Source organism: Calonectris borealis, chromosome W (genome assembly GCF_964195595.1).
Source record: "Calonectris borealis chromosome W, bCalBor7.hap1.2, whole genome shotgun sequence".
In the NCBI taxonomy this organism is placed as follows: Eukaryota; Metazoa; Chordata; class Aves; order Procellariiformes; family Procellariidae; genus Calonectris; species Calonectris borealis.
Genome location: NC_134351.1, coordinates 25638256 through 25649928, shown reverse-complemented (window position 1 = coordinate 25649928; position 11673 = coordinate 25638256). Strand labels below are relative to the sequence as shown.

Genomic DNA, 11673 nt, shown 5'->3' with positions numbered 1-11673 from the left:
CTCCTCCAGGATGCTGGGAGAGGGGCAGGCAGAGTTGGCGAATGCAGGAGGTGCTGCCCCCCGAGGGCACCGGGGAGGGCTGTGCACCTTGGTGGGGGGGAGGATCCTCGTGTCCCGGAGGGACCCCAACGCCCCAGGCGGAGCGGGACGGCGAGCCCTGAGGGGCACTGTGCACGCCGGGGGCGCTGCAGGGAGCAGGCGCGGGGCTGGTCTGGGGCCGGGGGGCGGTGGCGGCAGATTGGCAGCGCCCTGCTCCAATGGAGCGGCGGCGGCAGCCCCGGCGGCTTCGCACCGCCCGCGCTCCCGGCCCCAGCCAGGCCGGCGCGGGCGCCCTGCCGCCGGCCCTGCTCCCGCTCCCGGCTCCGGCTCCGCTCCGCCGAGCGCCATGGGCACATAGCCGCGGCGCCACGCAGGAAGGTAGGAAGCCCTCCCCGTGCCCCCCCGAGGGGAACGGCTAGCCGCCGCCCTGACGCCGCGGTGAGGGGCGCGCGGCTGCGGGCAGGCTGCCGGCGCCGCGCAGGCAGGAGGCTCCCCCGGCTGTTTGCTGTTCGTACGGGGAACGGGGTGTGTGTGTGTGTGCGCGCGCGTGTGTGTGTGCGCGCGCGTGTGTGTGTGCGCGCGCGTGTGTGTGTGCTGGCAGGGACTTGCCCTCCCGCTTCCCCCCGCCTGCCTAGGGGTACCCGGTGCTATCCCCCCTCCTCCGCCCGGCGCGCCTCTGCCTTGCCCGGAGATGCTCAGGGGATGGTCGGAGTTCCCGGGGTGGGAACTTTGAGCCCCTTCCCCAGCCTCCACAGGCCCCCCCTCCCCCCCCGAATTTTCATAGAATCATAAAATTATAGAATATCTCGAGTTGGAAGGGACCCATCAGGATCATCGAGTCCAACTCCTTGCTCCTCGCAGGACTACCTAAAACTAGCCCCCCCCCCAACGTCTCCGGGGGGAGTTTTCTGGAGAAAGGCTGGAACACCAGGCAAAGCGCCTCCCTGGCAGGGCCCCTTCTTCTCCTGGGGGTCCGGGGAGGGAAAAGCTGCTCTCAATTACGGGAGATGTGGAAAGAGGCGCTTTCCCATGTGTGGGCACTGGCAGGGCTCTGCCTGCCTTGTCCCTCCTTGCCTCAGGACACCGCCTCAATCACGACTTCTCCGTCCTCTGCCAGCCCCTGCGGGTGCCCAGACCCGGGCTGTGCCTGCTGCCACCCTCACAAACTGGCCATGTCACCCCCTCCAGCTGTGTCACCTCCCGGGTCCCCTCCAAGCTCTGACTCCGGGCTGGCTAAGGGTGTCAAAGGGGGGCCGTGGGGCTGAGCTTGGCTTGGACATCGCTGTCAGCAAACCCAGACCCCACTGTGACGAGGCCTGGGGGTGCCTTGGGAATCTTATTTTCACTGTGCCTGGTCTCCATGGGGAGAAACCCGGAGCTGCAGCAACTCACAGACGTGTTGCTGTGCCCGAACCGGTGTTGGACCAACCAGCATTGGTGGCATAGCCGGTGCCAAGCTGCCCGGGGCTGGCCGAGCACCTCGGGTGCTAGGAGGTGCCCGCTCCTTGCAGGCTGCAGCCATGTCTGGTTGCCGCGTTTGCAAGGAGGTGGGGTGTTTGCACTCTGCCTCTGTTTATACGAGGGCAGGCTGTGGCGTGGTTATGCATGGGGCTGCACGGAGCCCACGGCATCTCAGCCTGGTGCGGGGCAGAGGAGCCTCCTGTGGAGCTGTGAGCTGGCAGAGGTCCCTCCTGGGGCAGGGACGGGGATGGGATACGGCCACAATGTCCCCCCAGCATCCACGCACCCTCTGCTCCACTGACCTGGCCCTGTTTTGAGGAGTGAAAGGGGCCACGTCTCCTCTCCGGAGAGCTGTGAACTGACCTCGGCAGACGAAGTGGGACAAGAGCCAGGGGACAGGGGCTGAGCGGTGACGGCGGGGTTGTGCGCAGGGCTGCATGTCGCCGGCTGTGGGTGGACAGGGGGATGGGGGGTGCGGCAGAGTGGTGGGGAGGGGTCCCTGGGGAGTGCTGCTGAAGGCAGAGGCTGCCTGCAGGAAGCTGGGAGAAGAGTGGCTCTGGTTTTGCCCTGCCTCCTGCTCCATGAATTTCAGTCTTTTGGGAACCTCACGGGGAGGGGAAAACTTGACTTGATTATATCTGATAAGCCACTTTTTCCCCATCCCAGAGAGCTGTCACGGCGGCGGGGGGAGGAGGATGCTTGGCCGGGTGCGGGCCCTGTTTGTGAAGGATGAATGAATGACTCACAGCGTGGCGAGTCTCCCCGTCATCTTCATCGTGGCAGCAGCGGTGGTTCCCTTTTGCAGCTACTAGGTTTATCAGAAGCCGCCACGCTGGGTGGGCACCCAGGCAGCCCACACCTGCATCCCCTGGCCTGCAGGTACCCAAACACAACCCAGACCTTCTTCCTCTGCCCCTCTCCCCCAGCTCACCTGGACCATCCTGAGCAGGGGAAACCGTCACGGATGGGGACGGTGCGCAGCACCCTCACCTGCCATGAACTAGCTGAGCACTTGGTTCAAATGCTCCCTTTCCGCTCCACTCTTGTTCAAAGGTGACTCCAGACTCTTCCTGTTCACGCAGGGCTCAACCTCCCTCCGGTTTCCTGCCGAATGCATTCCTGGAGAGCTTATTCCCCCATGGGTTCGTGCCAACATTGTGCTTTTAGTTCAAGACCTCTTCTCCCTCTCCGGTGTTTACCCTGCTGTATTTATAGCTTCCTCATTACGTTAAACAAGCCGAGGGATTCTTGCCTCCTCTTCTTCTGCAGGCTTGGTTCTGGAGGAAAACCCCCCGCGAGATGCTTCCCACAGGAGGGGGCAGGTGCCAGCTTGCAGCTCCGCTTTCCTCCCTTCAGAAAATTTGGGCACCTCTCCCAGCTTGTTTCCCCTCTTCTTGTTCAGGCATGGGAGAGGGTGGCTCTGCCCCTGCCGAAGATGTAGCTAAGGATGGAGCTTGGATGGGACGGGAGCTCTTCCCTATGGGCAATGCGCCGGGGCCTCACCGGCATTTGGGATGCTGATGCAAAGCCAGCATCAGGAATTAGCCCTGGGATGTCTGGGGTGACTCGCTGGGATGTTTAGAGAGCTTTTGTTTTTTCTGTGTTCCTGTGGTTACGACAGCATCGCATGTGTGAAAATCACCAAATCTCTCCAGCCAGGGATGTAGTGACCTTGTGACCCGAGTTCCTACTGGGAAATCTCTCCACACTTCCTAGTGATGGTTTTCTCCTCCTGTCCAGGCTGTGAAGGTGGGGAAGGGTGCAGATGCCTTGCAGTTGTGGTTGGGTCGTCTTCTCCAACAGACAGATTCCCATGGACCATTTCCATGGAAAAAGAAAAATTCCTCTGGAAATGAGAAGCAGGTTTGCGGTGTCGGGGATCAGTGTGTTAATAGGAATTATCTCTTGAGTCTGACTGCTTCCCAGGTCTCTTGAGTCACCCTGGCACAGGGGTGGGATGGGGTGAGCTTCAGGCTCCTTTGGATGGTCACAGCACCCACAGCCCCTGGAGCATGCACTGGGCTCTCCGGTACAGGCGGAGGGAGGGTGGACGAGCGGGCTGGGCTGAAAGGTGCGACTCTGCCTTCTCTCCAGTGGCATGAGTCTGGAACGTGGAAAAAAAAAAACCTGGCAAACATCTCCTCCTCTGGTGTTTGGGGTGGGGAAGGTCCGGGAGAAGAGGGACAAGAAGTCCAACTGATTGTCAAGACCTGACTCACCTCCGTCCTAGCGGAACCGTGTGCTGTGGTCACATCTGACCAGCGGAGCCTGGGCTTGCTCCAGCAGGGATCAGTCCTTGCTGAAAAAGCTTACAAGGGATTTTGGAAGGGTTTTCCAGGAGGGTCTGGCCAAGGGAAGGTAACATCAGCCAGTGCCCTGCTCGTACACGTTTCCTGAAGATGCTTTTGGAGAGGACAAACAGTCTGGAGGAACCTCGGGTGAGGGCTGGTGTGGTCAGACATGAGGCTGACCTGTGCAGGTGGTGATGGCCGGGGGGACCACAGGTAAGACTGAGCATCGACCAGCACAAGAAAGCGCCTGCTGGCAGGAGGGATTAGGAAGATGGTGGAGGTCATGGGGTTTTCAGCTGACTGTAGCCACCCAGGTCCTCACTGCTGATGGCTCGGTGCAAACGCGTGCGGTGGTGGGCAAGAAGCAAACAGGGCGTTGGGCCATGGGGAGAGGGGAGGATGCTGAAAGCGTTTTGGAAATCAACCCGGGGCTCCCTGGAGGCTGCTCGGCTTTGGTCCCCTCCTCTCAGTACAGAGATGGCTGAAATAGAAACAGACTAATAAAAATGGTTATGGACCTGCAGAGATTGCCTAATAGGGAGAGGTGGAAAAGCTTAGGGCTCCTTCATCTAATGAAATCCTGATCATAGAATCATAGAATCATTAAGGTTGGAAAAGACCTCTAAGATCATCGAGTCCAACCGTCAACCCAACGCTACCACGCCTACTAAACCATGTCCCTAAGCGCCTCATCTACACATCTTTTAAATACTTCCAGGGATGGTGACTCAACCACTTCCCTGGGCAGCCTGTTCCAAGGCCTGACCACTCTTTCAGTAAAGAAATTTCTCCTAATGTCCAGTCTAAACCTCCCTTGGCGCAACTTGAGGCCATTTCCTCTCGTCCTATCGCTAGTTACTTGGCAGAAGAGACCAACACCCACCAAGCTACAACCTCCTTTCAGGTAGTTGTAGAGCGCGATGAGGTCCCCCCTCAGCCTCCTCTTCTCCAGACTAAACAGTCCCAGTTCCCTCAGCCGCTCCTCATAAGACTTGTGCTCCAGACCCTTCACCAGCTTCGTTGCCCTTCTCTGGACACGCTCCAACACCTCCATGTCCTTCTTGTAGTGAGGGGCCCAAAGCTGAACACAGTATTCGAGGTGCGGCCTCACCAGTGCCGAGTACAGGGGCACGATCACCTCCCTACTCCTGCTGGCCACACTATTCCTGATACAGGCCAGGATGCCATTGGCCTTCTTGGCCACCTGGGCACACTGCCGGCTCCTGTTCAGCCGGCTGTCGACCAGCACCCCCAGGTCCTTTTCCTCCTGGCAGCTTTCCAGCCACTCTTCCCCAAGCCTGTAGCGTTGCCTGGGGTTGTTGTGGCCAAAGTGCAGGACCCGGCACTTGGCCTTGTTGAACCTCATACAATTGGCCTCGGCCCATCGATCCAGCCTGTCCAGGTCCCTCTGCAGAGCCTTCCTACCCTCGAGCAGATCAACACTCCCGCCCAGCTTGGTGTCGTCTGCAAACTTACTGAGGGAGCACTCGATCCCCTCGTCCAGATCGTTGATAAAGATATTGAACAAGACCGGCCCCAAAACTGAGCCCTGGGGAACACCGCTCGTGACCGGCCGCCAACTGGATTTAACTCCATTCACCACAACTCTCTGGGCTCGGCCGTCCAGCCAGTTTTTTACCCAGCAAAGAGTGTACCTGTCTAGGCCGTGAGCCACCAGCTTCTCTAGGAGAATGCCGTGGGAGACAGTGTCAAAGGCTTTACTGAAGTCCAGGTAGACCACATTCACAGCCTTTCCCTCATCCACTAGGCGGGTCACCTGGTCATAGAAGGAGATCAGGTTGGTCAAGCAGGACCTGCCTTCCATGAACCCGTGCTGGCTGGGCCTGAACCCCTGGTTGTCCCGGACATGCCTTGTGAGTGCCCTCAAGACGAACCGCTCCATAATCTTCCCCAGCACCGAGGTCAGGCTGACGGGCCTGTAGTTCCCCAGATCCTCCTTCCGGCCCTTCTTGTAGATGGGCGTCACATTGGCAAGCCTCTAGTCGTCCGGGACCTCCCCAGTTAACCAGGACTGCTGGTAAATGATGGAGAGTGGCTTGGCAAGCTCCTCCGCCAGCTCCCTCAGTACCCTCGGGTGGATCCCATCCGGCCCCATAGACTTGTGAACGTCCAGGTGGCGTAGCAGGTCATTAACTTCTTCCTCTTGGATTATGAGGGGTTTATCCTGCTTGCTGTCCCTGTCTTCCAGCTCAGGGGGCTGAGTACCCTGAGGATAACTGCTCTGACTATTAAAGACTGAGGCAAAGAAGGCGTTGAGTACCTCAGCCTTATCCTCGTACTTGGTGGCAACGTTCCCCCCCCCCCCCGCATCCAATAGAGGATGGAGATTCTCCTTGGCTCTCCTTTTGTCATTAATATACTTGTAAAAGCATTTTTTGTTGTCTCTCATGACAGTGGCCAGGTTGAGTTCTAGCCGGGCTTTTGCCTTTCTAATTTCCTCTCTGCACGACCTAACGAGATCCCTGTACTCTTCCTGAGTTGCCTGCCCCTTCTTCCAAAGGTGATAAACTCTCCTTTTTTTTTTTCCTGAGTCCCAGCCAGAGCTCCCCGTTCAGCCAGGCCGGTCGTCTTCCCCGCCCGTTCTTCTTGCGGCACATGGGGACAGCCCGCTCCTGCGCCTTTAAGACTTCCTTCTTGAAGAACGTCCAGCCTTCCTGGACCCCTTTGCCCTTCAGGACTGTCTCCCAAGGGACCCTCTCGACCAGTGTCCTGAGCAGGCCAAAGTCCGCCCGCCGGAAGTCCATGGTAGCGGTTTTGCTGGCCCCCCTCCTTACTTCACTAAGTATGGAGAATTCTATCATTTCATGGTCGCTAAGCCCAAGCCGGCCTCCGACCACCACATCTCCCACCAGTCCTTCTCTGTTTGTGAACAGCAGGTCAAGCGAGGCACCTCCCCTAGTGGGCTCGCTTACCAGCTGCATCAGGAAGTTATCTTCCACACACTCCAGGAACCTCCTCGACTGTTTCCTCTCTGCCGTGTGGTATTTCCAGCAGACGTCCGGAAAGTTGAAGTCCCCCATGAGAACAAGGGCTAGTGATTGTGAGACTTCTGCCAGCCTCTGGTAGAATATTTCGTCTGCCTCCTCGTCCTGGCTAGGTGGTCTATAACAGACTCCCAGCAGGATATCTGCCTTGTTGGCCTTCCCCCTCATCCTTACCCACAAGCACTCGACCTCGTCATCACTACCATTGAGCTCTAGACAGTCGAAGCACTCCCTAACATACAGGGCTACCCCACCGCCTCTCCTTCCTCGCCTGTCCCTTCTGAAGAGCTTATAGCCATCCATTGCAGCACTCCAATCGTGAGACTCATCCCACCATGTTTCCGTGATGGCGACTAAGTCATAGCTACCCCACTGCACAATGGCTTCCAGCTCCTCCTGTTTGCTGCCCATGCTGCGTGCATTGGTGTAGATGCACTTGAGCTGGGCTACCGATTTCTCCCCCGACATTGGTGTGCCGCCCCTACGCTTTTCTCTAGTGAGCCTGGTTTTATCCCCTTCCCCCTTCAAACCTAGTTTAAAGCCCTCTCGATGAGCCCCACCAAGTCATATGCAAGAATCCTTTTCCCCCTGTGAGACAGCTGAACTCTGTCTGTCGCCAGCAGGCCCGGTGCCCTGTAAACCTCCCCGTGGTCAAAGAAGCCAAAATTTTGCCGATGGCACCAGCCCCTAAGCCACGTGTTGATCCGATGAGTTTTCCTGTTCCCTTCAGTATACTTCCCTGCCACTGAAGGGATTGAAGAAAACACTACCTGTGCTCCCGATCCTTCCACCAGTCGCCCCAGTGCCCTGAAGTCCCTTTTGATCGCTTCAGGACTTCTCTCTGCAACCTCCTCACTGCCAGCCTGTATAACCAATAGCAGGTAGTAATCGGAGGCCTGTACTAGACCAGGGAGTTTCCTAGTAATGTCCTTCACCCGGGCCCCAGGGAGGCAGCAGACTTCCCTGTGAGATGGGACTGGCTGGCAAATTGGGCCCTCCGTCCCCCTCAGAAGGGAATCACCTATGACAATTACCCTCCTTTTTTTCTTAGCAGAGGCAGTCGTAATGCGTGGGGCTGACTGACTCACCTCAGGCAACCCCGTGGATGGGCCTTCATCTGCGTCCTCTTTTGTCTGGCCCTCAAGATCCAGGGCCCCATATCTGTTGTGTAGGGGCAACTGGGAAGGTTGAGGTGAGGGAGGCCGGGCGGGGATTCACCTGGCGCCCCGAGCAGGGACCTGTGTCCATTCCCCTCCGTCGCCTGGGTCCCCTCCTTCTGCTTGGTGGCAAGAGGGCAGGGGATCCTCCGCTTCTTGCGGAGCCTCCATGTGCTGCCCTTGCCTCAGGGACGGCAGGGTGCGGCTCCACCAATCTATCTCCCTCTCACACTCCCTGATACTCCTTAACCTCTCCACTTCCTCCTTCAGCTCTGCCACCAGGCTGAGCAGATCATCCACCTGGTCACAGCGCACACAGGCATTGTCTCTGCTGCCCTCCTGTACCAGTGACAGGCTCAGGCACTCCCTGAAGCCGGAGACCTGATGGTGGAAAGAAGGTCGTTTGGGCATCTTCTGGTTTACCCCACCTCCTAAAGTGAAAACAAGGGATGCCAAGCCTTGTTGAAAAGCTGACGCTGGAGATGCACCAAGGGGAAAAGGGGAAGGGAGAAGCTGCCAGCTTCATGGGAGCATTGTCTCTGCGGCAACTTGGGGGGGGTGTCTTCAGACTTTGGCAGAAAGGGACTGCCTCCGAGTCCCGTCCCACTTTGGGGAGCCCCGAACAGGGCTTGGGGCTGCTGCCTACCATCCTGCTGGCAGCCCTAAGGGGTTTGGATGTCCCCGCAGAAGAGCACGTGGGAGGCAGTGGGTTGGCACGGCGCCCCTGGAACACGTCCCCGTGGGCTGGCGTGGCGATGCCTGTCCAGCCATTTCCTTTGCCTTCCTGTGCTTTCACCAGCCCCTTCCTTTGGGACCAAAACCCCCGCGCGCTTCGTCCTGGCCAGACCGATAGCCGCAGCTGGAGCTGGGACCCTCGCCAGCCCCTCTTTGATGAAGGTTGGCGTGGGCATCAGTGCTTGAATTCAATAACACTGTGAAAGGCATGATTCAGCTCTCATCTTCCTGCAAAAGTAGCTAGGAAAAACCCAAAAGTGCCATCATGTGGGGTCTCTGTTGAGGGCCGGCCCAGCGCCATGCCAGCGTTGCAACAGAGCTCCTGACAGCTGTGCTGCAACAGCCCTGCAAAGGTCCTCCGGGGCTGGCTCGGCCACGGTGGCCCGACTTGGCTTTGCGAAAGCTGCTGTCACGCAGGGTGCCCGGGCCAGCTGGCATCTTCCCAGACTTTCTTGCAGAGCCAGGGCCAGCCCTGAGCCCCTGGGGAGGTCTGCAGGAGCCTTTCCTTTGCTTTCCATGAGTTTTGCCTGAGGCCCCAAGGCTTAGGAGGAACTGGTGGACCCGACCAGCTATTGCTCCATCCTTGTCTTGCAAGGGCCAACACGCAACCCCAGGGGGTTCCTCAGTGCTTTGGCTGCTTTTGATTTTTGTTTTAGCTCCTGCCAGGCTCCTGGGGGGCTGTTTCGTAGCTCCCCCAAGGCCACTCCGCCCTGTCCCAGCTTTGAGTTTTGCAGCTTTATGGCTGGAGCGTGGCTGCACCTGGGGAAGCATCCCTTTTCCCTCCGTGTCCCCGATCCTGTGCCTGGCTCTGTTCCCCCTCTCTAGCCGGTGCCATGCCTGGGGTCATTGCACCCCCAGCACCCAAAAAACAACTCAGTGCCTCGGGCTCCATGGCTGCCACGTTCCCACTCCCCGCAGTGATGGGGGCAGGTGGTGCATGCAGCGAGCAGGATGCGGCCCCCACCCTGTTGCCCACGACCGCGCAGGGAGCAGCTGGCATGAACTCCGGAGGGGCTGGTCTCTGGGAGCATCCTGTTGACACAGCTCTTGGTCTGCTGCACATCCCCATCCCTCCTTCCCAACCAGAGGCTGCAGCTGGGCTCTCTGGCAGCTCCAACAGCCGGGCGGTTTGCCCCGGAGATGCCTCGGAGGGCTCCGCTCGGCTGGCAAGGTGCTGAGGTTCAGACTCAGAGCTATCTGGGAGGAGGATGCTGAGATGCCCGGGCTTGGATGGATCCGCAGCAGTGCTTGCGCTGCGCCTGGGATGGGTGAAGGATGTAAGCGAGGCAAGGTCTGTGGGGTAGATCATCTCAGTTTTCACCCCTGGGGTGCAGCTGGAAGAGCAAGACAGGTGCTGGGGCAGCATGTCCTGCTGCGTCCCCAACCAATGTCCCTGTGAGACATGTCCCCAGCCAGGTGGTTAATAGTGAGCAAGTCCAGCCATGCACAGAGGATTTGTTTCCTCCAGCACCTGAAAAGGTTCCTGAGTGCTTTTTTTCATTTATTTTCCCCATCTACCAAGGGCGGAGGGACCCTGCAGCAGCATTTAACCCTCCTGGGGCGCACAGGGGACCTCAGCAGCGCTGTCAGTGGTGTGGCCGCTGAGTCTCCGGCGGCAGCAGCGTTTCAGGGATGCAACAAACGCCTCTCCATCATCCCTCGCAGCAACCAGAGGAGGGTGGAGCGGAGCCAGAAGCAGCTTTTGCGGCCAGCTCTATGAATTTCCAATTACCCTCTTGCCTTGCCACTGCACGAGAGGTTCCCGCACCTAATTTTTGGTGAAACGATCCATTTTTCTCAGTAATTTAATAGCGTGGGCAGGCTGCTTGCTGATGGAGAGCCAGCAGCCAGCACTGAGGAGCCTGTGTGCCGGGCTGCCAGCTGTAACCACCTTCCCCGGGCGTCGCAGGAATGCTGACCTAATAGAAAAGACATTTAAAGAGGAGTTTTGGAGAGCGGCTCAGATTCGGCTCGAGCGCACACAGCTGCTGGCTGCAGCGGGGTCTCTCCGTGCCCCAGCAGGGCCTGGGGACTGGCACAGGCGGAGAGGACATCTCTGATGGCAGCCGGGCACCGGGGCACGAGCTCTCCCAGATGCCCACCAACACAGTCCGGGGGGGTTATCTCATGCAGATGCTTTATTTGCTGGAAAAAAAGGCTGTTTTGAAGAGGCTAGTGCATGTTGTGAGCTGAGGCTGGGTTCAGCGCCAGGCTGCAGCTCTCCCAGGGCTGGAAAAGCCATGGCATTTCGCTCTGAAATTTTCCAAATGAGATGTTTTGATTTTATTTTATTTTTTTAAATTTTCTTTTATTCTCTACCCCAAGGTAATGTTTGGAAGCCAAAATTAGCTCAGTTTAACTTGAACCATTTTAAAAAAGTAAAACCACTGAAAACTAAACAAGGCCTATCATTTAGAACAAAATGTTTTGGTTTTCATTTTTGTTTTGGCACAAAAAACCCCAACTTTTTTTTTTTTCCTCTTAACCCTGTCGTAGTTTAACCCCAGCCAGCAAAAATAAACCCCACACAGCTGCTCGCTCACCCCCCACTCCGGTGGGATGGGGGAGAGAATCGGGAGGGCACAAGTAGGAAAGGTCCCGGGTTGAGATAAAAACAGTTTAATGATTGAAATAAAACTAAGTAGAACAGTAATAATAACAATGATACCAACAACAATAACAGAATACACAAAGCAGGCGATGCACAATGCAACTTGGCGTATAGGACTCCATACAGCAGCTTTCCATCTCCGATGCTTTCCCACAAGGCGACAGGACCCATCAGTGAACAGGGCATATTGCTTCTCGTTTTCTGGTAGTTTGTTATATGGTGGGGCCTCTTCAGCACGTGTCACCTCCTCCTCTGGGGATATTCCAAAATCTTTGCCTTCTGGCCAGTTCGTGATCACCTCCAAGATTCCTGGGCGACTGGGGTTTCCTATTTGGGCCCGTTGTGTGATCAGTGCGACCCACTTACTCCACGTA

The 11673-nt window shown here is 57.6% G+C and overlaps 1 protein-coding gene across 1 annotated transcript in view; it reads left to right on the top strand.

Moving 5' to 3' along the window:
* The first annotated feature begins 237 nt into the window (after positions 1-237).
* The window catches only part of LOC142075021 (interleukin-11 receptor subunit alpha-like), a 32715-nt gene continuing 21279 nt past the window's right edge, over positions 238-11673 (top strand). The window contains exon 1 of the mRNA XM_075136011.1: positions 238-417. The gene's annotated coding sequence lies outside the window, so the exon portion shown is untranslated. The remainder of the gene's footprint in view (positions 418-11673) is intronic.